The sequence below is a fragment of the Mustela putorius genome, unplaced genomic scaffold (assembly GCF_011764305.1).
Source record: "Mustela putorius furo isolate JIRA1106 unplaced genomic scaffold, ASM1176430v1.1 tig00000772_pilon_pilon_pilon, whole genome shotgun sequence".
Taxonomy (NCBI): Eukaryota; Metazoa; Chordata; class Mammalia; order Carnivora; family Mustelidae; genus Mustela; species Mustela putorius.
In genome coordinates, this window is record NW_025421475.1 from 11,030 (window position 1) to 35,780 (window position 24,751).

At 33.3% G+C, this 24,751-nt stretch overlaps 1 pseudogene; it reads left to right on the forward strand.

Annotated features, from left to right (window-relative positions):
* The first annotated feature begins 1,687 nt into the window (after positions 1–1,687).
* LOC123393233 lies at positions 1,688–7,485 on the forward strand (annotated as a pseudogene).
* The last annotated feature ends 17,266 nt before the right edge of the window (positions 7,486–24,751 follow it).

The following is a 24,751-nucleotide window of genomic DNA, read 5'->3' on the forward strand; positions in this document are numbered from 1 at the left end:
AATGTAGAGGACAGAAGGGCATGTCTGGTATAGCCTACCATTTTAAATTGAGCAGTCCAAAAAGGCTTTTTAGGATGAGACATTTTGGCAAAGACTTGAAGAAAATGATAGATTGAATGTTTCATCAAGGATTTTCTAGACAAGGAGAAAAATATGAGAACAACCCTGAAGTAGGTATAAATCTACCTAGTGAATTAAAAAAAAATCACAAAAGTCAGTGTGACTGGAGGTGAGTGAACACACATAGAAAATGGATTGTGGACAAATTATAAAAGACATTAAGAGTTCAGTGTAAGGGCTTCCAACTTCTCTGCTGCCAAAAAATATTAAAGTGTTTTGAGCAGAGAAGGACGATTATGTAACCTATAGTTAAACTGAATCATTGGCTGCTCTGCTGAGACTAGGATTTATGTGGGGAAGCAGAAAAGGTAGTTAAAATACTGTCATAACCCAGGCTAGAATAGGGGATATCTTGGATCAGGATAATAGAAATGCAGGTGGAGAAAAATAGTTTTATTTTCAATATACTTTTAATTGGAGATAATATGACTTGTAGATGAATTATATTTGGAAGGTGAGGAAAATAGGACTCAGAGATGTCTGCAAGTATATCCCTATGAGCTACTGGAGGGATTTAAGAGGAATTAGTCAGAAAGGAAGATAATGAAGTTGGTATAGAATGTATTAAGTTAGAGACTGTCACTAATTATCTAGTGTCCTCTAAGGTTATCAGCAAATCTCTTCATCTCTCATTTAATAAGAATATTATTCCAGCAATTTCCCCTCCTTCCAAGTGAAGGGGTTCAAGGCAACGACCCCCCCCTTCAAATGCGCCATTTTGACATATGGAGTATTTTGAGCTGAAGGACCTCGAGACCCTGCCTGTTCAGGAGGAACTTTTGTTCTTCCCTATACCACACAGGGGAATCTAAATCGGTGGTCTTTCCCAGAATAACAGTTAGTAACAGAGTTATTAAGAGAGATAAATTTTATCTTAGTGACCCATCTATATTGCAGGAAAATCATTTAATTACAAAATACCTGCTATTCTCCTTTCCCAGTGAAGTTGCTTTCCTTTCCTCTAAAATCCACCTTCTCCTTCATTCAGAATGACATACATCCCTCATTTTGCTTGAAATTTTCTTGTCTGTATGGATTCCCCATGCATAGGTCTATTAAATTTTATTTGTTCCTATTAATCCACCTCATGTCAATTTGATTCTTGGTCCATCCAGAAGGACATTTAAGGGGATAGGAATTCTTGCTCCCTGACATGTCATTCTCATCAACATAAGAAGATCTTCAGACAGTCTCAATGAGTTATCTACACTCACTGTCTCCAAAGTCTTCTCCTATATTCATCAATAGACTCATTCCAATCACAGGTTTACATAAGCATTTTTCGGAGACATTTACTTTTTCACTGCCAAACCCAATGTTTATAAGTCTTCACCTTACTTACCTATCAGCAGCTAGTGCTGAAGTAATCACTGTCTTGTACATCATATATTTTCTTTACTTGACTTACCTTGGGTTTTTCACTGGATGTTCATTCTCTCAGTCTTCCTAACCCCTATCTCCACCTTTGTCTCTCTCTTTTTTGGTTAATATCCCTCCAACTCCTTTATTGTAAATGTTAAAGTGACCAAGACTCATGTCTTGGATTCCTTTATTTTCTCTAATCTTCATGTATCCCCTGGTGATGACGTAGTTGAGGTATACATTAAAATGGTAGGATCAGTAGGATCATTTAGGAAAAACTAAACTGTTCAGTTTGGGATCCCACCAAAAGAGCACTTGGAAGACCAAAGCAGGTGGTTGAAAAATGACCATGCAAATGGGTGGCTGAAATGGAATGAAAGTCAAGAAATTTAGAGAAGAGAAATTCAAGTAAAGAAGAAGACAAAGCCTTATTACAGTCATCAACATAGATATTGAAATTAGTGAGTATAAAGAAACAATAGAGATATAGACAGTGAGAGTGATCCAGGAGATGAAATCTTATGGGAAATAAAGGAAAATGTCCTGGTAAGAGTTTATTTGAATAGAAAGGACACGAAGCCATCTAAATTTATGAAACTAAACAAGTGTGGGGGCTTTTAGAGATAGGGGAGTGATAATAAGTTTCAAATTGTAGTGAGAAGCTAGACAACAGTTTTCAAAGATACCAACACAGTGGAATCACTCAGAGAGCTTAATAAATGCTGGTGTTTACATCTTACCCCTAACAATCCTGGTGAATTTAGTCTGCGCATATCCGCAACATCATTATTTTTAAAGTCCTCCAGATAACCATTTTGTGAAAATTAGAGTACTTATATAGCTTTAGTTCCAGTAAATATTAGGAACAGGGAATATATCTATACCATAAGACCTACACAGTATCAAACGACTCTAGCAAAAGAGAGATTTTATTCAGAGTATAAAAGTTAAGAAAGAGGTTTCCTCATTCGATTATTTTTCTGGTGATTAATTATGGGTTGCCACTACAGAAAGGAAAGTTTCCAGAAGTGGGGAAAGGAGAAGGGTTGGAAAAGGAACTATGCTGGGTGTGTGGTGATTAGAATGGAGTGAATGAGGAAAGCTGATTTTGGGGTGAATGAAGAAGCAGGTAAGAAGCATCAGATTCCTACTGTTGGTCTTTAAGGCAGATGGTGATAGAAGGCTTTGAGTTTGGGGTGGAGCATTGGATGGACTTTCTGGTCTTTTCTTAACACCTAAATATGAGACAGAGACTATGGATGTGGCAGTCCTGTTCTAAAGCTCTCACTTCATCCCTTCTTCCCTTAAATGGAGGCCATACTCTTCTGAAGGACAAACTTCTGGGAAAAGCAGATTTTTCTTTTTTTTTGAAATGCTAGGGTGAGTAAAGATATGTTTTAATCATTAATTTCTCAAAAATTCAAGAATGTCTGCTACTATATTGTTATTTCTTATTCATACAGAAGATCTAGATGATGAAAGCAAACAGGGAATTTTCACAAATAACTTTTAAGAAGCAATCATTATTTTATTTGTAGATTCTATCATTACTAAAAATTCCAAGACATACAACATAGTTAATGCAAGAGATTTACATAATGGATGGAAACATAATACACTATGAAAATCGACAGCTTCTCTACACACACAAAATAAATGAAATGATCACGTAAGGGATAACTTAATATCAGAAATTTCAAATTCCAAACTTCACACCCTTGAGCTCAGAGAATAGAACAAAATTGTAGTTGCTATAAGTAAAAAAGAACACAGTTTCATAAGGAATTTGAAAGTGAAAGAAAGAAAAAGGAGAGACACGATGGATAAGAGAGTATAAAAAAATGATAAAAAAGACACATTTTGGGGCACCTAGGCACTCTGTTAAGCATCTGCTTTCTGCTCAGGTTATGTACCAGGGTCCTGGGACTGAGCCCTGCATCAGGTTCCCTGCTCAGTGAGAAGTCTGCTTCTGCATCTCCCTCTGCCTCCTCTCTTCCACTCATGATTGCTCTCTTTCTCCCAAATAAATAAATAAATAAACTCTTAAAATATAAATAAATAAATAAAAAGAGGCATTTCATTCAAGTTGAACTGGGCCCCCACCTCCTGTCACCACCACCAAAAATAAATAAATAAATAAATAAATAATAAATAAATAAAATGCAAATAATCAGTTTCTTTGCAAATCTGGTAAAGGTCTTTAAATGCTTCTGAATGAGGTTTGTCTTTGGCAAAGACAAGAACAGGTAAATGTAGGGAGAAGTTGAAAATGTATGGAAGGAGAGAGAAGAGAGCAAAGGCTCTGATAGGTGAAAGCACTATTAGACATATGAGGAAGGGGAACAATTCTCAATCTTTGAGCTACATGGTAGAATATTTACTTACTTATTTTTAAGATATTTATTTGAGAGAGCACACATGAGCAGGGGAGGAGCAGAGGGAGAGGGAGAAGCAGACTCTCAAACAAGCAGGGAGCCCCACAAGGGGCCAGGACCCTGAAATCATGACCTGAGCCATGGGTAGACACTTAACAGACTGAGCCACCCAGGTGTCCTGAAATATTTATTTTTTTTATGGAAGTATGTAAACCTACCTATAATATTTCTATACCTGGAGATCAAGTTTCTTGAACAATACCACATAATCATAAAGGCTTATTTCTAAGAAGCATTAAAGTATGATAAATTACATCTGATATACATTTTTTAAATTTGTTTTTATTTTTATAAACCTATAATGTATTATTAGCCCCAGGGGTACAGATCTATGAATCGCCAGGGTTACACACTTCACAGTGATATACATTTTTAACAGGTAAAATATTTATATTTGGAAGACCTTTATTTTTAATATTTTATGATACTTTTATCATTCTGTACCAGCACAGTTTTTTTTTTTCCTTAGAATCTTGCATGGTACATGAATACTTCGAAATAGTTCTTTTTTCTTTCTCTTTTTCTCTTTACTTTTTTTCTTTCTTTAAAGTTGGTTTGAAATTAATGTTCTATTCCCAAAGACCAAATGAGAGTCTGAAAATTCTGATTTTGAACATCACTTTCTTAAATTAAAAAAAAAATCACACACACACAATTTATTCATATTGATGGTGAATGACTTGGTGTGGTTTGCACCATCTTGTAAGAAGAAATTGTTACCTTGTTTGATTATGTTATCTTTGTAGTCATCTTTATTATCTGAGAAACTGTTAACCTGCTAATGAGCTATAGGTGAGGAAAAAGGTTGTTGTATTTTATTTGTTTTGTGAATTTGTTCTCTCTACTTTTTAAGAAATAGTCTATTTCAATTCAAATTAAATGTCAAAGAGTATGTTGTTGTTATTTTTATTTTTGGAAGCACAAGAGGGACTGAATGACTTTAGTAATTTTAGCTGATGTAATTCAAAGAAATAAAAATGTTATAAAGGGAAATCCTATAAAATAAAGCTTAGAAAAAATGACAATTTGGAAGTAATATTATAAAACATATACAGGCAAAAGATTTAGATACTTAATTTCCAATAAAGTGGAATACATAATAATAAATGATAACCAAGTCAATTAATTTTGATCATGAATCATAGTTTTCTTTCAAATTTGCTGCAAGTGAAGAAGCTTCCTGTAAAAAGCTAATATAAAAATCTCTTTTTGGCAGAGATATTTATAGAGTAAGTAAGAAGATTTTATATAATCAGTTGTTAGGCTGCATTAAAAAAAAAATGCCTTGTTAAAGATCATTAGAATCCTTGCAAGTTGGGTTAGAGATCTTTAAAGGTTTTTCCCAAGATGGACATGTTGTTGAATGCATTTCCAAGATCACCTATTAAGCTCATTAAAGTACATCAGAGAATTGATCAAGCACTCTTTCAAGAATGCTAATTTAGTTACCATAGGGTCAACTAATCACATTAGAACACAAAGCTAAATGATGTTCTAGGATTGGAACAGTTTTTCATTTTTTTAAAGATTTTATTTAAAGATTTATCTTTGAGAGACAGAGAGAGCATTAGTGGGAGGAGCTGGGAGAATAAGAGGAAGAAGCATGCTCCTTGCTGAGCAGGGGCCACCATGTGGGGCTTGATCCCAGGATCCTGGACAGAAGCTTAACTGACTAAGCCATTCTGGTGCCCATCAAAGCCCCTTTTTAAGACAGGTAAATTTTAAGAATTTATCTTTTTAAAGAAAGGTGTGGGTGTGTTTTGTGCTAGTGTCATTAACTGAATTTATGTTAGAGTCTGTTTTCTTTTACATTTTCCATATTTGTAGATTTAAACTTATATATTTATATAACACGAGGGCAACCAGGACTATCAAAAATATTTGTTCATAAATTGACATTATTCTTTAAACTGTTTGGTTTATTAGTGCATATTATAGCATCATTATTATTATAAGAATGATTGAGTTTCAGTTGGAGAATGTTTATTTAAACTTGAGCTTTCCTAGTATTCATACTCTATTTACCAATTTTCTTTAATTTATACCAATTCTATGTTATAGATATCTCCAAGACAGTTAATCTCCAAGTTTATGAACAAGTATAGGTTTTAAATTGGGGGGGGGAGAACTTAAAAGACAGTATTTCCATATATAAAATGAAAAACTTTCTATCTTCCTTAACAGGTGCTTTAAAATAATTAAATGCAGTTTATCTCTTTAAAATTTATCTTTAAATATAGTACTTCTATCTTCTTCAGTTTTATACACCCATTTTATGTAATTATACCCTGGTTTAGAGGATAGATGAATCATATTGACCTATGTAGGGAGCTATATCCACATGGAAACATAACTATAAAACAAAGTAACTATCCAGCAACCATTAGAGTAGTTTTGTAAACAAATCATCTATATATAATATTTCAACAGAATCCTTATAAACTCTGGCAGTGGCACTGTTTGCAAATAAATGTGCTATAGTTGGAGCTAAGAAAATTTAACCCAATACCCTTTATCAAAGGACATCAGTGTTTTTTTCTAAATTGAGGTAATTTTAAAAGTACAAGCAAAACATGCAAAATTAAGGGTTGCAGATTAAGAAGAAAAGAAAAAGGACCTTCATTATATACTTATCAAAAATAAAGTATTTAGAATGTTATCTCTAGGGGTGCCTAGGTGGCTTAGTGGGTTAAGTCTCTGCCTTAGGCTCAGGCCATGATCTCAGGGTCCTGGGATTGAGCACCACATCAGGCTCTTCGCTCACTGGGGAGTCTGCTTCCCTCTCTCTCTCTCTACCTGTCTCTCTGCCCACTTGTGCTCTCTATCAATCAAATAAAATAAAATAAAATAAAATCTTTAAAAAAATAAAATAAAATAAAATGATATCTCTTGATTTTTCTTCTAGAATATCTGGTGTGTAGCTTCTAATTCAGGGTATGGCATTCAGGCTAGTGTTACGGAAGAGCAGAAATCACCAGGTAATGACAAGACTGAATGATTAGATTAATTTAATCCAGGAACTAACAATATTATGGTGTGGCATATGGAATCCCCTACTGAGAGTGTAGTAGTACGTAAAATGAAATCTTACCTATAACAATTCCCTAAACACTTAGAAGGTCTTATGGGATAGTGCATACATAAAGTAATCCGTATGTTAAGTCAAATAAGTACACAGATACTAGGAATTCCAGCTTCTTTTTAGATTTAGAAACATACTGGGTTACTTTTTTCTCATTTCTTTGGCTTATCTATTCATTAGTGCAAAAACAAGACAACTTCAGGTTCACCATGTTTCCCATGGCTAAAAATGAGTTCAAAGCATTCAGCGAGCAATGACAAGACTGATCTTCCAGAAATGGACACCTGATTTCCATGACAAATATAGTAACACTGTATTAGCTTGTAAGCCACTTTCTGCGTTGCTGAATGGACACAGATGGCAATACAAGTTGGAATACAATAGAATCTGTTCTCACTTGGCAGAGTCACCCCAAAGGAATGGAGAGATCAGCAATCAATCATCTCAGCTGAGCTGATGCTGAATTGTTTTAGAACCAACTCATAATTGATTCCAAGTAAAATCACTGTGCACTCATTAAAACATGGCATTAATTGAAGAAATAAAGTACATTGGAAACCTTCAAAAAAAATCTCTGCGATCCAGGTAAATATAAAGAAAACAAAAAACAAAACAAAATAAAACAAAAGACAACAAAAAAAAACCTTATCTGTTTCTTTTTGTTTTGTTTTGTTTTTTAAAGATTTTTATTTATTTATTTGACAGAGATCACAAGTAGGCAGAGAGGCAGGCAGAGAGAGGAAGGGAAGCAGGCTTCCTGCTGAGAAGAGAGCCCCATGTGGGGCTCGATCCCAAGACCTTGGGATCATGACCTGTGCCAAAGGCAGAGGCTTTAACCCACTGAGCCACCCAGACACCCCTATCTTTTTCTTTATAACAAGAAAATGTCTACCCAAATAACATATTGTAAAGTTATAAAGTGTCACCAGTGTTCTCCACTCCATTATATATGTGTACACACACACACATGCACACACACATCAGTGTTCTCCATTCTATCATGTATATAATAGAATGAAGAATACTTGTAATACTTTACATATATACTACATATAGTAATATATATTATATATTATTTTTATCCATATAGTAATATATCTATATAGTAAATATAAATTATTTCTCTCTTTAAGGAGAGTAGTTTTATATATTTTTCAAAACCATGTATAATTTGATTCAGTTATCTTAATTCTCCAGCTATCTTAATTCTAGATCCATACTTGCACTATAATTACATGAAAGCAAAGGTTCATCCAGAAGGATGTTTATGATAACGAGGTTTACAAAAGTTTAAATAAACATAGAAAACCACCAGGTCGGATTATATTTTTAATTTTTATAAATTATATATAGATGATAAAGAGAGAATAGTCAAACTTGGGCAAGAAGTCCAGTCACTTTTTTGTGTGAATAGAGCTTTTTTTTTTTTTTAAATAGTCATGCCTATTTGTTTACATAGTGAGCAGAATATAAGAAAGTCATTCAAATGGAAGGTGAGAATAGGCTGATGAGAATTTTCACCTTTTTCATTGCTTTGCCAAGGGCTGTGTTACAATTCTATAGGTAAGCAAAATATAAAATAAAATAGTAATAATGTACTGTACCTTTCGGCATAAGAATCTTCTTTGTTAATCAGGGAAGAAATTATGTAACTGAACAAAATAATCTAATTTTGGTGATCAAGTTCCTTGCTCATAAGATGTTTGTAAAATATTATCACTCATTTTATCCCTTCTGGATTATTGCTATCCACTTCTGATTAGGTGATAAATGATCAATCTTTAGTAATAAAGCTTTTAGGCAAGACCTTTTACAGGATTTTTGCAGTTTATAAGGTGATTCTTATTATCCTTTAAAATTATTTAAGAACAAATTACAGTACTTTCAGATGTGATTACACTCCATTGCCCTTATTTTTTCCAGAACATAAAGACTGAATATTATACCAGCTTATCGTTTTGTCAGGCTTATCATTTAGTAGGCACCCTAACATTTTTTTTAAGTATTCATGGAAAAATTCATTTTTAAATTTGTTTTCTGTTTTAAATTTCATCTTCAGCTTTTTTTTATAAATGTTTTATATCTCTTGTTCCTTATATATAAGCAGAAGAAAAGATGTATAAGCTATAACTTATACAACGTGGTAGTCCCAGCACAAAGTGACCACATTCAGTAGCAAAATATTTTTTCTCTTTTTTTTAAAAAATATTAAATTTCCTATCTTAGGTGATGACTTTATTCATTTATTTACCCTTTCAAAAAATTATTTTTATGTGCCATACAATAAAATAATAAAATAAGTCTTAGTGATGGGGAAAAAATAACATATAAAATTACTTCCATAATTGGGTTCAATTTGTAATAGCAAAAAACATTTGACAAAGAAACAGACAAGTAAATATGTGAGTAAAAAAAATAAAATAATACTATGAGATAGGGAGGGTGAGGAAGTAATGAGACTTTAACAGAGTGTTCAGGGGATTCCTCTCCAAAGAAGAGGCCACTGCCACTTTGTAGTAGGCCAGTCCCATAGAAACCCCTTGATTTCCAAATCAAGGAATGTGACAGGTCAGAATCTCAGACGGAGCCTTCTGACTCAAGCACCTGGCACATAAAATGTTTGATATAAAATGAAAAAAATAAAACAACAAATCATTATGATAAATCACTGAGTTGCCATATATAATATATGTTATACATACTACATATTGCATATATAATATATATACACATGCCCCCACATATATTTATCAAATATATAACACACATATCAAATATACATATATGTATTATACCAAAAAACATTCTTCAAAATAGGGAGAAACACTAGGAAGTATGCCAATATCAAAATTAACTTATTCTGGTAACACTTTTAGATCTTCTTGTTAGATAAATGATAATATTTTATGAAACTTGATAAAATGCATAGAAGTCTTCAAACTGTGATTAGTTTTATGTGCAAGTTTAGTAATGACAATTTTATGGAAACATAAGGATTAGTACTTTTTCATGTATTTCTAGAAAGATGTACATTAGAGAATACCCGGCTTCCCCAAGTGTACAGAAAATAATACTCATTTTTCATTGCTAACAGGTGGAAAACACTTAGAGGAAAACAAAAAAAATATAAATAATTACCATGAATAGTAGTTAAAGTTTTAAAAGTAAAATATGAGACTGATTTCAAATGTTAAAATGTTTTTCTTCTAATTTGAACAAAGATATTTCATATTTGTACTTGTGTTATTGACTTTACTAACAATACCTTATGTTAAATGTCACATATATATATATTTTTTTCAAAACCTCTAGTCACTCTCATGAATATAATCTAATTTTGTAATCTCAAGTATCTATAAATATATTCAGTAAATAGATATTTTATCCCAATTTCACTTTTGAGGAAATTAAGCCTTTAAACATAAAGTAACTGAAACAGATATAAATCTGACATTCTTTGTGTCTCATTACATAATGTTTCAAATATTATTTTAAAAGCTGAGTCTATAAAGAATCCTGTTAAAATGCAATACATTTGTGTATTTGTACCAATACATTTATTTGTACCAATAAATGTATTGGTACATTTATACAATGTATTTGTACCAATACATTTATTTGTACCAATAAATGTATTGGTACATTATTGTATAAATGTACCAATACATTTATTGGTACACACTTACTATTTTATTATTTTAATTTAATACCATTTTAAACATTTTTAACCTTTTTCTTTTATATAAATAACATGACTGAAAAAAACAGGTTAAGGTAAATATGGGCATAGTTTTTCCTTAATTCCTTATAGAGGAGAAGTTTACATTGTTGATTTGGTTTGCTTTTTTTCCTCTCACTACCAATAATTGTATTTGTACAATTACTGTAGACTCTTATTTTCTTAATGTATTATATTAAAGAAATAATTATTACACAGAATTTCAGGTCACAAGCATTGGCAATAGGAATTAACTTATAAGATTGTTTGATCTTATCTTGGAGATGACCCAGAATGTAATTTCAGAAAAGCAACCAACATTAAAGCCTTGGACTTACATTTCCAGTAAGAAGAATAAGAGTTTTTATATGCAATGTTTTTCTCACTTAGTAATTACCATAAAAGTGGAATTTTCATGTTCAATTTTCTTTTCTGTTACCTCTTTTGTGAAAAAGATGTAACATGAAATCACTCCACACTATTAAAAAGAGTTATTGAATTGGATTCATCCTTGAGTTTGATTTGCTAATTGTCCCAGGTTGTTTCTTTCCTTCTCTTTCTTTCTGTCTGTCTGTCGTCCCCCCCACCCCCTCACCCCCAGAAGAGGTGCAGGAGAAAAAGTACTGCATGAAAATTCCCTTTCATATTCCATCAAACTTAATGCTGTAATCTGATGACAATAATTTTCTTGTAATAGAGAATTTCATATGGTTATGTTGAGGGTTCAAAAGCAATGACTAGACCAAATATAAAGTGAATGGTTGTAATATATCTGCTCAAAATATATGCTCAAAAATCTGTAACTGATCCCATCATAATGTTATGATTATTTAAAATTTTCATATATATTATCAATGTATTTTCTATGTATACCTATATTTTAGGTACATAGATCATGAAGCAGGGGTTGCTTTCAACTAGGCAATTTTATGGTCAAGGCCAGATTTAGCCATGTTGAATTATTCCTGATGTTTCACTTTCCTATGTTTAACATATACATTAAGTACTTACTATGTTAGACATTTATGTATGTAATGATTATTTATGGCAGGAAATCTTAAAAAATTATAAAAAGTTCTGAATAGATCTTCTATTTTAGTACTACAGATGCATAATGTTCAAGTAAATTAATATACCATTGAAGTTTAATATGACATTTGCATTTTTGGGGAAATAAAATATATTTTATTTTAGAGTGTCTTAAGACACATTCTACTGTTCTACAGGCAAGGCAGATAACCAAGACTGCCTTGTTATTCAATAAGCTGAAATCAGAGCCTTCCTCAGTGGTTGACCTAAGACCTACATGAGTGTGTCTAGTGTTTACCAAGAGCATCCTTCTTGTTTTTTTGGACAGGGTGTCATCATGCTTTTCCATGAACATCATTAAAAGCTGTTCTTAATGTAGACATTGTACTTATACAAGACACAGAATGCTAAACAATAATATATTCTTCTTTTGGAATTTAAGAATCACATTACCTCCATATATTTAGTATTTAACAACATGTATTTCTAACTTACCTTTCAATCTTTTGTGAAATTTATCACTGTAGTTAACAATAGCCATCATGAAGTTTAACTTTTTTTAAAGACTATTTATTTGAGAGAGAAAGAGCAAGTGAGAGCATAAGAAGGGGGAGGGTCAGAGGGAGAAGCGGACATCCTGCTGAGCAGGGAGCCCTATGATCCTGGGCCTATAGGATCATGACTTGAGCTGATGGCTGTAGCTTAACCAACTGAGCCACCCAGGAGACCTTGAAGCTTAACTTTTGTTCATAATGATATAAGGAATGGATTTAACTATTTACCATAAACAATTAAATAAATAAATAATGGAACTGGACTAAATATATAAAATGTCTGTTTTTTGAAACTGGAAAATATTTAGTGCAAGATTGTGATCCCTATAAAGGATAAATACCTAGGAGATCCCCACACCTCCTGTCAATCTTTGCTGGAAGGCAATTTCTAAACCAAAGATGCAGGGAAGAGAGGAAACCCAAATAAGGCATGGGTGCCTCACTGAGTTTAGGATATGAGATCAAAGTTTCAGAGAGAAAGGTTTGGATCACAGTACAGGAAAGCAGAAACAAAATAGTAAAGAGCTTTAGAAACATAAAATATAATTGCTTAGAGCACAAATTAGAAACCAACCATAAAGTATTGTGAAGTATATAACATTTATAGACTTAAATTGGATGCCAAAAATAGCACAAAGAGGGGAAAGTATGTGAAAGTATACTGCTATAAGAATTTTATATCAAAGGTAAGGTAATATAATTTGTGGTAGACTGTGATAAGTTAAAGATGAATATTATATGCCACAGAATAAGAAGTAAAAATTAAAATGAAGTATAATTAATGGTTAATAGTAGATATGAAACAGTCATAAGAATGAATAATTAATAAAAATTGAGAAGAAAATTTTAAAAAATGTTCTGGACATACAAAAACAAAAGACAAAATGTTAGATTTAAATAAAGCTGTATTCAATATTTCATTAAAAGTAAATTTTCAAAAAAAAAATCCAAGATATAAATTGCTTAAAAATAAAGCAAAGAATACTGTTTATCACAGAGGAGGTAAAAATAAGGACAAAAAGGCTATAGTGATATCAGGTAATGTGTATTCAGGGAAAAAAAAAAAAGTATTACCAGAGATAAAGCAGTTTGTAACAATAAAGGTGTTCATTTATTAGGAAGAAATAGCCATCCAAAAATTATTGCACTAAATAACAGTTTAAAATACATGAAACAAAACCAACATATTTGAAAAACGTTACAGAGAAATTGGCAATTGCAGTAGAGTACTTTTTTTTTAAGATTTTATTTATTTATTTGACAGAGAGAGACACAGAGATAGAAGGACATAACCCTGGGGAGCGGGAGAGGGAGAAGCAGGCTTCCCTGGGAGCAGGAAGCCAGATATGGGCCCCATCCTAGGACCCTAGAATCATGACCAGAGCTGAAGGCAGCCATTCAACGACTGAGCCACCCAGGCACCCACAGTTGAGTATTTCAGTACTTCTCTCTCATCTCACTAATTGGTAGGACAAGTAGATAATAAAGCTAAGTATATAGAAGATTTATACAATTTTATCAACTTGAATTATTAGATATTTAATAAACATTTTACAAAAGCAAAGAGAATATATATTTTTTGACTATGATATTCTCACTCTCATAGAACATATGTTGAGCCATTATTCAATAAAAGTCTCAGTAGTAAATTAAAAAGAATATGATTTCTAATCACAAAAGAACTAATTAGAAATCAGCCACATAAATTTACCTGACAAATTCTCATACATTTGGACATTAAACAATACACTTTTCATGGAACAAAGGAAATCTATAGTGAAAAATTTAAAAATATCTTGAATTGAATTAAAATAAGATCATAATATATCAACATTTCTGGAATATGACTGTATGTTTTCAGAGAGAAATTTATACTTTTAAATTCTTATGCTAGAAGAGAAAGATGACTATCAATAATTGTAACAGCTACCTTAGGAAGAGGAAAAAGGAGAGCAAATCATCTCTAAAGATCTTTGAAAAAATAACTAAGATAATAATACCAATAAATGGGCGCCTGAGTGGCTCAGTGGGTTAAGCTGCTGCCTTCAGCTCAGGTCATGATCTCAGGGTCCTGGGATCGAGTCCCACATCGGGCTCTCTGCTCAGCAGGGAACCTGCTTCCTCCTCTATCTCTCTCTGCCTGCCTCTCTGCCTACTTGTGATCTCTCTCTGTCAAATAAATAAATAAAATCTTTAAAAAAAAAATAATACCAATGAATGATGTAGAAAATGGATAGTTAAAGAAGAAAAATATCAATGACCTGAAAAGGTTTGTTTGTTTGTTTGTCTGCTTTTTACAATTTATATTTATTTATTTGAGATAGAGTGAGAGAGAAAGAAAGCACAAGGAGGGGGAAGGGAAGAGGGAGAAGCAGGCTTCCTGCTGAGCAGGGAGGCTCAGTTCCATCCCAGGACATTGCGATCATGTACTGAGCAAAAGGCAGACACTTAACCAACGAAGCCACTCAGGCGCCCCAGAAAAGTTATTTTTTTAAACTAATAAAACTAATAGGGGCACCTGGGTGGCTCAGCGGGTTAAGCTGCTGACTTTGGCTCAGGTCATGATCTCAGAGTCCTGGGATCAAGCCCCGCATTGGGCTCTCTGCTCAGCAAGGAGCCTGCTTCCTCTTCTCTCTCTGCCTGCCTCTCTGCCTACTTGTGATCTCTGTCTGTCAAATAAATAAATAAAATCTTTAATAAATAAATAAATAAAAATAAAGCTAATAATTTATTAGCTAGTCTGGTCAAGATAAAAACAAACAAGACACAAATAAGCAATACCAACAATGAGAATGAAAATATCACAGTGGATTCATATATTTTAATAAGATCATAAGAAAATATTATGAAAACTTTATTCCAATAAATATGACAATTCATATAGATGGACTCCTTGAAAGAAACAAACAAAACAAAACTGACTTGAAAAGTAATGAGAACTGTGAATAACTGTCTTGAGAAACTTATATTTGTAATAAAATCTCTCCACAAAGAAAATTCTGGGTCAAGATTGCTATGGTAGTTAATTCTATAAAATATTTGAAAAAAAATACCATTCCCATACAAACTCTTTTAGAATAATAGAGAAAAAGGAAGTATACTTTAACTTATTTTATAACACTCAAATTATCATCATACCAAATGTAGTTATTCCAAGGAATGAAAAAGATGTACGTAGGTGCAGATATATCTAAGAAAATGTAAATAAGAAAATAAGTTAAGATTTAATATTTGAAAATCCATAATAATTACAGAATAAAAGAGAATAAAGTCATATGACCATCTCAGTACATTCAGAATTAGTACTTAAAAAAAACTAACACAATTTTTTCATAAACTAAGTTTAAAAAATAAACTTCTAAACACAGCAAGAATAGAAGGAAACTTTTTCAACAGGTAAAATTCTTGTAGTTACCAATACACATATTAGCGAAATACAAAGTAATTTCCTTCTGAGATCAAAAACAAGAGAAGAATATGTGCTCCCCTTATGGTCAAAATTAGATTAAAAACAAACAAAACCAGGATGGTTGAGGAACTAAGATGGTAAAGTAGTAGTAGGATCCTAGGTTTGCCTTGTCCCTCGAAAACAGCTAGATACATATCAAATTATTCTGAATACACACAAAATTGATCTGAGAACTGACAGGAAGCAAACAAACAAACAAACAACTGCACAACTAGAGAGCAAGAAGAGGAAGGAAGGTCAGAAGTGCAGAGATGTGGTTTGGGTGAGAAACTGTATCCTGGGTGTGGCAGAAGGGAGGGAACCCTGGTCACAGAAAGAGGACAGAGAGAGGAAAAAAAAAAAAAGGAGAAAGGTGGGGGGGGAACATGGGGTGGGGTGGGGAAGAGCACACAGGGGATTGCACAAAGAAAACACTTTCCCAAGAACATTGACTGGGAAAATGAGAGCGGCTGACTTTTGTGAAATTTTACAACCAGTGGGGCTCAAAGACAGGAATTTTAGAGGTCTACTGCATGGCTCCTGCAGACCCCTGGGTGAACTGTACTGTTTCTGTGGAGGAGGAGGACAGATAGGCCAGGAGCAGATGGAGTGATCTGAGGACACACTGAGAGAAATGGTTTTCCCATCTTGGAATGCATCTGGAGAGGTGACATTACCTCACTGGGGACAAAAGAGTCATAAGACACAATTTCCCTCCTCCACTCCAAGCATAGGCACAGAGACACCTGCTGAGAGCAGGGGACCTGGACACTGGCTTTTTGCTCTACTTTACTCCAACTCCACAACCCTGCACTTTGGTGTGACTGCCCTTCTGGGACAAACCCACATCAGTCCCAGCACTATAAAACCCTCCCCAGAGGACCAGTGTGGGTTCCCACCACTCAAACTCCCTAAAGCTTAGAGTTGTAAAACTCAACCATTGGCCTAAGGTTCACTATGCTGTCAGGTGGGCAGATGACCTAGACACATAGCATGAGGATAACAATCTGAGGGAGGCCTGGGACACACAATGGAAGACTTTTTGCTCTTATGGGAGGGCTTCCTGGATAGTGGCAGGCCCAAACTCCCCTCCAGGGACTAGAAATCCATTTTCCTTCTCCACTCAGCATAAAAACTAATTTCAGTAAGTAGCACAGTGCCAACAGTGGTGGCCTAAAGTGCTGACACCAAGCCCTGCCCTCCTGTGCTCTGCTTGTGCTGTTTTTCTCTTGCAAGTGTGTCTGAGGACCAGTACAGTGAGACCCTCCCCCAAAAGACCAGCACAAACCCATGCACACGTCATGTCTACTGACCAGAGAGTTCTGCATAGCTTCAGCTCTAGTGGAAATAGCATCAGTTCTCTTTTAACAAGCAGACCAGAGCACACCTACTTAAAACTCATCATACTATAACCAAGATTCCAAACACTTTCCACTGCAGACAAGGAGAAAACTGCAAAAGACTGGCCTAAGGGAAAGAACAGCCGAAATACAGCACCAGAGTGCACACAGCGTACACCAGAGACACTTCCTGAAGCACCAGGCCCTGGAAAGTATATGACACATTGGACTAGATAGACTCAACAGATACATTCAGAATATTCTATCCTAAAACAGCAGATTATTCATTCTTTTCAAGGGCACGTGGGACATTCTCCAGAATAGATCACATACTAGGTAACAAATCAGGCCTCCACAAGTACAAAAAGATTGAGATCATGCCATGTATATTTTCAGAACACGATGCTACAAAACTTGAATTCAACCACAAGAAAAATTTGGAAAGACCACAGACAGGTGAAGGTTAAAGAGCATCCTACCAAAGAATGAATGGTAGGTGACATAACACTGTATTAGTAGTTAATTTCAAAGTCAAATCCGAAGAATAGAGCATTAAAAATCTACTGCTATCAAGTTTGCAGGAATCAGTGTCAATATTCAAAAATTCATTTACTTTTTGTAAACGGACAATTAACAAATTAAACTTAAAAATTTAAGGGGCACCTGGGTGGCTCAGTGTGTTAAAGCCTCTGCCTTCGGCTCAGGTCATGATCCCAGGGTCCTGGGATCAAGACCCCCATCGGGCTCCCTGCTTGGCAGGGAGTCTGCTTCCCCCCTCTCTCTCTGCCTGCCTCTCCGCCTACTTGTGATCTCTGTCTATCAAATAAATAAATAAAATCTTTAAAAATAAATAAATAAATAAACATTTAAAATAATGCTTGAAAGACCGTCAACATCGTGAATACTTAGGCATACATTTAATACAATGTGTGAGATCCTTACAGTGAAAAATTCTGGTGAGAGAGATTATAGAAATCTTGAATAATTAAATAGATATGCCATTTTCCTAGGTTGGGCAGTAGATAGCACACTCCTTTTATCAAATAAGAAAAAATAGAAAATAAGTTATTATGAAAGCAGAAAAGAGTCAAGGTCATTTAATACCAGAAGGTTTTCTTAAAATTGTAGCAATTTTACGCCAACATCATATAAAAAAGTAGAAAAAATGGAAACTTTTACTTTGTTAGGCTCATCTCAGGAAGAGAAGAATGGATTATTATTTAAATTACAATTACAATGAAATTCACACATAAAGAGATTATGAAGAAAAATGATAATTTTAAAAAACATAAATATATTTGACAAAATTCAGTATCAGTTCATTAAACACCCTTATTTCAGTAAAGTTGGAATAAAAAAGGCACTTTTTAGTGTGATATCATCCTAAATATAACATGATCGTATTTATTCCCACCAACATGAGTAAATAGTAAAGAATGAGTATATTTTCACTTCTTTTTCACTTCCTATTGAGGGACTTATACAGTAAAAAAATTTTTGGAAAATCAAAAACATTGTCCAGGAGAATATTAAAAAATTTATATGTAAAAGGACTGATAGTATACATTTTTATTCTGAAAAAAATTATAAATAGAAATTATATTCTATTTCTATTATAAATAGAAAATTTTGAAATGTGCCTGAATATATGATGTATAGAGAAATGTCAATTTCAAATTTATACCTGTGAAATAAACTAATAAAAATACATTTAAAATAACACCAAAGAATATAAATTATCTCAAAATATATATAACAAGAGATTTCCAATGATTCTATGTAAAGAATTATTTAACCTTTGGGAAAAATTAATAAAAATAATGAGGAAAAATTCCTCATTTATGAATAAGAAACTAAACATTGAAAGTTTTATAACACTTGATATATTTCAAACATTTATGCAAAAGAGGAATAAGATAATAATAACTGAGACACATCTGAATAGTAAGGGATTCAACCCCCATAGGATATATAGTTTGTGAAACTATAGTAATTAGAATAGCTTGTAATTAGAATAGAATATAATCATAACATAATTGAATAATTCTACTTACTAAGGAGAGCATAGAGCCAGACAGAAACAATTTTTATATCTCTTTGAAATGTGATTAATTAACATGGAATATCTGTAAGAAAAATGAGAATTTATTTTTTTGAAAATGGAAAATTTTTTAAAAATTAAATAAAACAGAAAAATTATTTTTGATATGAAATAAATTAAGTTGGATTTCTTTTTCATGCCATTATCAAAGTAAAATCATGTGAAATAAGAAGTAGAATATCAGCACCTGGGTGGCTCAGTGGGTTAAGCCGCTGCCTTCGGCTCAGGTCATGATCTCAAGGTTCTGGGATCGAGTCCCACATCGGGCTCTCTGCTCAGCAGGGAGCCTGCTTCCTCCTCTCTCTCTCTCTGCCTGCCTCTCTGCTTACTTGTGATCTCTCTCTGTCAAATAAATAAATAAAATCTTTAAAAACAAAAAGAAGTAGAATATCAAAAGTATTATTTAAAAATTTGATATAAAGTCAATTCATTCTATTTCTGAGCTTGGGATAGTGAAGTATGTCTTAAATAAAGCAAAAATTGCCATTTATGAAGCAAAAGACTGACAAATGGGATTGCATTAAAAAGAAAAAGTCTCTAAATCAAAAGTCACTTTATAGAAATTGAAAATACAAGTTACAAACAAGAGGAGAATATTTGCAATACGTACATCCAATAAAGAAATATAAAGAACTCCTCCAAATCAGTATGAAAATGACAAACAACCTAATATAAAAAATAAAAAAAATACTTGAGAAAGTACTTTACAGAATAGGTAATATGTATAGTTAGTGAGGATAAGAAGAGGTATTCAATCATATTTATGATCAGATAACTGTAAATCGAAAACAGAATGAGATTCAATGGTACATATTTTCAAATAGCAAAAATCAAGTATGTCAATACCATGTACTTGAAAGAGCATGATTCATCACAATCTCTTATAAATTGTTGCTGGAACTTTGCTGATATTTTATATGGCCATTTCATACTTTTAAAAATATACTTTGACATAATCCTGTGAATTTTAACATTTACCACCCCCCTTTATTGTCTATGAATTTCACTTCTAGTACATATGAAAGAAAAACAATACATATATATTTGAGGATACAAGGATGTTAATAGTGGCACTGTTCAGAAGAGCAAAAATATGCCCATAATGGGTCAATGGATAAATAAAGTCTGGGATATTCAAACAATGGAATGTTATGCAGTGTTCACAGTAAATGATCTCCAGCTAATCTTGATAATATAGATGAATCCTATAAATACAGCATTTGGTTTAAAACCCCCAAGGACTGCACAAAGTACAATACTATTTTCATAAAGTCAATATATCTTATACTATATACTTAATAGAAATTCCTTGTATGTGACCAAACCAAATATTTAAAAAAGAACATGATAAGATAAAATGAATGGTCTTCTTGGATGGTAGGAGATAGGAGAATTGAGTAAGATTATATCACATAGGAAGAAATTAGTTGTCATTATTTTATTTTTCATGTTAGATGAACATTTCTTAGATGTTTCTATTCTTAAGCACAAGCATACACACACATACACACACACTCATACATGCAAATCAACCAGGCATTGACCAATAATAAAATAATGTCATGAATTAGATAAAGAATAATTCAGTTCTATGCAGCTGAAACAGAGAGATTAAAAACCAACACACACACACACACACACAGAGTTCTTTAAGATAACTTTGAAGCCTTTCTTTATATAGGCATAGCAGTCTTATGCAGCCTCATTTTTTTCCAGTTAGTGGGTAATATTATATAGCACCAAGCGACTTTCATCCTTCAGCAGTACAGAGCCCTGTTTCCATGCCATGTCTTCAGCACCTTTACATGTTATTTTCTTTTCCGAAACTAACCCATTTTATTTATTCTTCATAGTTTAGTTCAGCTATTGATTTGTTTTAAGATTTTATTTATTTATTTATTTGAGAGTGCAAAAGCAAGAGAGATCACAGAGGGAAAGGGAGAAGCAGACTCACTACTGAGTGGCGAGTTCGATGTGGAACTTGATCCCAGGACCCTGAGATCATGATCTGAGCCAAACACAGATGCTTGACTGCCTGAGCCCCCCAGGTGGACCTCTTTTTTTTTGGGGGGGGGGTATTTATTTATTTATTTATTTGAAAGAGCAAAAGTGAGAGAAATCACAAAGAGGGAGAAGCCAACCAGCTCCTGTTTTTTTGTTTTTTGTTTTTAAAGAAGCTTCTCTGATTCTTCCAGTGCTCACAAAAGATATCCAATTTGTGCTCCCATGATGTACTTAGCCATTTATATGTGGAGAGTGGACTTTTCCTTAACTAGACCTGAACAATTTAAAATATAGAAGTGAATTCAGTTTGTCTACATGTTCCCAAATTTAGGTGCTATACTTGGAATGTAAGCAGACACTCAATAAATATCTAATTAAATCAAGAGTAAGTATCATAAATGGACCTACTAGTTGAAATGTGTTGGACTGTATCTCTAACTACTGCTTGTTATAAGACTGCCATCTCTGACCATCTCTACACTGCTTAGCAATTTGGTAGAATAGAGAACTGCAGGAATTATACAGCTCTAGCATTGAGCTACATAACTACCCTTAGAGACAGAGAGAAAAGTTTAAGATTGATATATCATTTCTCCCCATGTTTTCCCCTCATGGTTTTAACATCTGTTGGTGATCTTTGTTTAAACAACTTATTACATTGGGCTCTCTCGTTTTATAATTCTTTATATATTGGTTGATTGGAACTCTTTAATAAAGAACTTTACTTTCCCTCCCCTCCTTCTTATATTGAATATAAATGTAGATTGATGCATTGATTTTTTAAAAATTTTCAATTATTTATTTGAGACAGAGAGTGTGAGCAATAGACAGAACATGAGAGGGAGGAGAGTCAGAGGGAGAAGCAGACTCCCTGCTGAGCAGAGAGCTTGATGCAGACTGGATCCTGGGATTCCGGGATCAAGACCTGAGCAGAAGGGTATAAAGTTAAGATAACATTTATCTGTATTTAAGTTCAGCATTTGCTTTTGAGGGACATATTTTGGTCTTTTAAAAACATTATACGTTCACTTGTCTATAATGAAATTATTATGTGGTATGTTATTAATACATTTTAAGTAAACCAAATGTTTTTTTGAGAACTGAATTATCATTATTCTTGAATACTTTGACATTTTTCTTAAATCTTTCCATTTATTTTCCTATGATTATCTACTTGATATTTACCTTTTCTTTATGTGTCTGCATAATGTATTTCAGTTTTTCTTTTCTTCTGTTTTATTGATTGATTAACTAATTGGCTGACTTTTTTCTCTAATTCTATGAAATTCCAATATACATTTGAATTTGAAATATAAAAATAATGTCTTTCAAGAAATGTAAGTTCCTGGGGTACCTGGGTGGCTCAGTGGGTTAAAGCCTCTGCCTTCAGCTCAGGTCATGATCCCAGAGTCCTGGAATCGAGCCCCACATCAGGCTCTCTGCTCAGCAGGGAGCCTGCTTCCCCCTCTCTCTCTGCATGCCTCTCTGCCTACTTGTGATATCTGTCTGTCAAATAAATAAATAAAATCTTAAAAAAAAAAAAAGAGAGAGAAATGTAAGTTCCATCCTCATATTGATTATAACCTTCTTTAATAACATGTTTCTATGTATATACACATATGTAATATACATATTATATATGTACATATATATGTATATTTATGTATATATTTATATACAATACAAATATATATGTGTTACTTTATGCTTAGCTCTATTTTGAGCTAAATATTTTACTTTTGAAGGTATTTATGACATTTAAGTATGTGGCTATGTTTTTCTTTTGACAGCATTAAAAGTAAAATGTTATTGCTTATAAGAGATACACACTGCAAACATTATGAACATCTTCAAAATGTTATTTGTTTTTTGTTTTGCAACTAACATATATCTGAAGTATCATATTCTTAATTCATTGTTGACAGTGAAATACCAATATTCTCTCTCAAAGCCTCAAATTGCCTATTGAAAAAAATAAAGATTTTCTTTATTTTCTGAATGATAGAATTGTATAAAATAGATGACTTTCACATTCATGTCAAGATCTGTATTGACTTGGTAAAGTAGCATGTTACAAGAGAGAAATATTTTTAAAAATATCATGGCATTGTGGGGCGCCTGGGTGGCTCAGTGGGTTAGGCCTCTGCCGATGGCTTGAGTCATGGTCTTAGTATTCCGGGATGGAGTCCTGCATTGGGCTCTCGGCTCAGTGCGGAGCCTGCTTCCCCCTGCCTCTCTGCCTGTCTCTCTGTCAGATAAATAAAATCTTTAAGAAAAAAAAATATCATGGCATTGTTCAGGAAGTAAAAATGCACTGATATGTTATTAGGTGTATGGTTTGGGCTATAATATTTACTTAATCTTACAGTTACTTTACTATGTTGTTGTCTCCTACCTTTCCCAAGAGAAGATTCTTTTATATATGCAAACCCCACTGCTTGGCAGGTTAACAGAAATAAGCCCTTTTTATCACAATATCATCTGAAATATTTACTTAAATCATCAAAAGTTATTTTAAAGCAAATCTAAATTGGTAAATGTAACTCTATCTCCAAAATAGGTACACATAAGTGAAAGAAAAAAAAAAAACAGGTCAAATATTGCCAGTTCATATCATATTTAAATCAAGGACGGTTGACTAGAACTCTAATGAATATACTTTTTTTTTAATACATGTGATGGTCTTTTCATGTATCAGCTTGACTAAGCTGCAGTCCCCACTGATTCAGTCAAACTCTAATCTATGCATCGTTCTGAATGTACTTTGTAGATGAAATTAAAATACATGTCAGTTGATTTTAAGGAAGGAACATGAACCTGAATAATATGAATAACTCTGATTCAGTCAGTTGAAAAACTTTAAAGGAAGAGCTGAGAATTTCCTGAATAAGCAAAAGTATTGCAAACATACAGCAGCTTCAGGCCGTTACCAAGAGATCCAGCCTGATCTTCTTGTTGGTCCACCCTATGGATTTTGGATAACTCCATAATCACATAAGTTATCTTATTGCAATAAGTCTCTTAAAATGTATCTTCTACTGGTTCCTTAAAGCAGTTACATTGGACTCTAAGTAATAGAGATTTTAGATGGAAAGTGACTCTAGGGGTGCCTTGGTGGCTCAGTGGATTAAGCCTCTGCCTTCAGCTCAGGTCATGATCCCAGGGTCCTGGGATCGAGCCCCACATTGGGCTCTCTGTTCAGTGGGGAGCCTGCTTCCCCCCACGACCTGCCTCTCAGCCTACTTCTGCTGTCTGTCAAGTAAATAAATAAAATCTTAAAAAAAAAAGGAAGTGACTCTATATTTATTTTTCATTTTTATTAGGAGCTTTTTTGAATTTTCCATGTAACCACTCAGTTTCACTGTATTTTGTATTTTGAAATCATTATGCATACCGATATTAAACTTTTAATTTTGAATAGATGATAAAGTGTCAGTCCTCTCCTTGTTTATGCTTCACAATGGGGATTAATATTTTCTCATCAAAGTAGTAAATTTTATCTAGTTTGGCAAGAGTAGATTCAAATATAATTGATGGACAATGTACTTGAAGTAATAT